This window comes from Salvelinus sp. IW2-2015, unplaced genomic scaffold (assembly GCF_002910315.2).
Source record: "Salvelinus sp. IW2-2015 unplaced genomic scaffold, ASM291031v2 Un_scaffold3888, whole genome shotgun sequence".
NCBI classification, from domain to species: Eukaryota; Metazoa; Chordata; class Actinopteri; order Salmoniformes; family Salmonidae; genus Salvelinus; species Salvelinus sp. IW2-2015.
In genome coordinates this window covers 21,908-25,151 of record NW_019945162.1, presented here as the reverse complement: position 1 = coordinate 25,151, position 3,244 = coordinate 21,908, and positions in this window count along the sequence as shown.

Below are 3,244 nucleotides of genomic sequence, written 5' to 3'. Positions count from 1 at the left end.
CCTCATATACCAACCCCCTTCACCTCTATGCAAAGAAGCTATTTTCTGTATATGAGGAGGAGTATCTAGAAGTCCTTCACTCAGTTGGAGTAGAGAAGAGCATCTTCCACCAGTTCAGGTCAACACAAACCATGTTCCCTGCATCTCTGCTGCTACTGGCAGCTGCATCGTGTGAGTCGCTCTCCATTTGAGGGGATAGAAATACACGAATAAATAATTAAGGAATATTTTTTCAAAAGCCTAACAAATTACTAATGCTGAGTTACTTTGGATCTTCATCAATTGTACAATTTTTCACAGGTGTGCACTGTAGTGTTGAGCTCACCCAGCAAGGGCCAATGGCCATAGAACCTCCTGTAAGGTCTTTGAGTACTCTTTGACTAATGATAACTACACAACTGCTTGGATCCGACAGCCTGCAGGGAACACACCGGAATAGTTGACTCATATTTGGGGTGGTGTAACGATTAGATTCAAAGATTCACTGAAAAACAAGTTCAGCATTTCCAAAGACCCTGCTAGCAACATAGTAACTTTAACAGGTCAAAGTCTGCAGACTGAAGACACAGCTGTGTATTACTGTGCACGGCTCCACAGTGATACAAACCAAGGCCAGACCTGTACTAAAACCCTTAGCCCCTTATGAACATAACATGTATGTTAGCTCACAGACATACTTATTCTAATATCACAGTATTAGGGCAGAATATCATTGATATTCAATCATTATAGCATTCTCCTCTTTTATATTTGCTTGTTTCCATTGTTTATTTCTGACTGCAGGATGACTAAACATCCCTAACCAGGCCACTAGCCACTAGAGGGCGAGCTAGGTTAATTGGATGGTTGTTATGGCATGAAGTACAGCATATTTGCATGCTTGTTAGCACAACATGTGGTGTTTTTGGGGTAGTTAGCATCACTATGAATCCAGTATGTCCAGAATTCACATTCTAATGGAGAACTTTGTCAAAATACCCTATACTACCCTATACTAAGACAATTTAAGTAATTGTGATAAACATTTAATCACATTATGAAGAAAGTTGAATACTTAACAATCATCTAGACATACAACAGAGTGCCTCTTGAGCAGTGAAGTAATCCATGGACTGTATAAACTCTATTTGATCTTCCTACTCAGTAAGGAGGAGTCAATGCAAAACTCTGAGCTCTTCCATCACTACTTATCTCACTGCAGAGTGGATGAAAGGCACACTGACTAGACTGAGGAACAGAGACACATCATACTAAGAGTTCATCATGACATTTACTACTGTGTATCTACTGATGATAGTAGGCCTGACAGGTGGAAACTTTAAGATTGTTAGAAGAAAACATTCAGATTGTTATTATTTTAGGTTTTCAGTCCAGCTATTAACTCTGTTACTTTCTTTCAACAGGTGTTCAGAGTCAGACATTGACTGAGTCTGGACCAGTGGTTAAAAAGTCGGAAGAACCACACAAACTGACCTGTACAGCCTCTGGTTTAGATATAAATGGCTACTGGATGGCTTGGATCAGACAGTCTCCTGGGAAAGGACTGGAGTGGATTGCAGCTATTACTGGCAGTGATGGTGGCAGCACTTACTACTCCCCGTCTGTTCAGGGTCGGTTCACCATCTCCAGAGACAACAGCAAACAGCAGGTGTATCTCCAGACGAACAGCCTGAACACTGAAGACTCTGCTGTTTATTATTGTGCCAGAGACACAGTGACACAGGAGGCTGCAGCGCTGTACACAAACTGATCAAACATTTCTCTCAAATCAAATCAAATCTTATTGGTCACATACATTTGATTAGCAGATGTTATTGCGGGTGTAGCGAAATGCTTGTGCTTCTAGCTCCGACAGTGCAGTAATATCTAACAAGTAAAATCTAACAAATTACACAACATATACCCAACACACACAAATCTAAGTAGAAATGAATTAAGACTATATACATATGGAAGAGCTATGTCAGAGCGGAACAGACTTAGATACAGTAGAAGAGTATAGAAAAACAGTATATACATATGAGAAGAATAATGCAAGATATGTAAATGTAGCAGCGTGATGTTGTTCCCCTAGAATTTGCACAAAGTTGCACACAAGGACCAGTTCAAATAGGCCAGGTCAATAGGGGATGTTAATATTTTGATAATAATAATAATAATTCTGTGTGTTTTTTAAATTTAATTACAGCTGCATAGCTAATGTTCTTTTTTATGTACAAACACTTTTTCATATTTATATTGTACATTTATTGTAAAAGTTTAGTATATTTTGGTTTGGTCCATCGCGGGTTATCTGTATTTCCGTACCCCCTTATTGTTCTCTCTTGCCTGACCTTCAGCTAGCGAAGTATGTTGTCCTTGGCTCTGCAATTTTTCAATATAAAACCGGGGTAATGTTACACAATGTGCTGTTGTGCAGCCATAATGTTTTGTTACAATGTGGACAATATAAAGATTTATGTTAACAAGTTTTACAGAGCTCGCTAACTAGGGTACCTATTGTAACTTGTGGGTACTTGGGACAGTGTTTGAGTGAGTTTCCATGTGCTCGCGCAGGTGCCTGAGAGCTGTGTCTGTGCCAAGGGCTAATATATTTTGCGTTGTCTCTTCATGCGCAGGGCAACTAAAAATCCAACAGCAGACCTCCAGTTGTGGCAGTGTCCTCATTACATTACACAACGCAGAACGAACCACGCTACATAAGCATTATTAAGTGAATGAGATACCGTAGAATAGTATTGAAAACAGTATATACACATGAGATGAGTAATGCCAGATGTAAACATTAAGTGACTAAGATACCGTAGAATGGCNGAGCTCGCTAACTAGGGTACCTATTGTAACTTGTGGGTACTTGGGACAGTGTTTGAGTGAGTTTCCATGTGCTCGCGCAGGTGCCTGAGAGCTGTGTCTGTGCCAAGGGCTAATATATTTTGCGTTGTCTCTTCATGCGCAGGGCAACTAAAAATCCAACAGCAGACCTCCAGTTGTGGCAGTGTCCTCATTACATTACACAACGCAGAACGAACCACGCTACATAAGCATTATTAAGTGAATGAGATACCGTAGAATAGTATTGAAAACAGTATATACACATGAGATGAGTAATGCCAGATGTAAACATTAAGTGACTAAGATACCGTAGAATGGCATAGAATACAGTATATACATGCCAGATATGTAAACCTTATTAAAGTGACGAGTGTTCCATTCTTAAAGTGGCCGGTGATTTCTAGTCTATGCC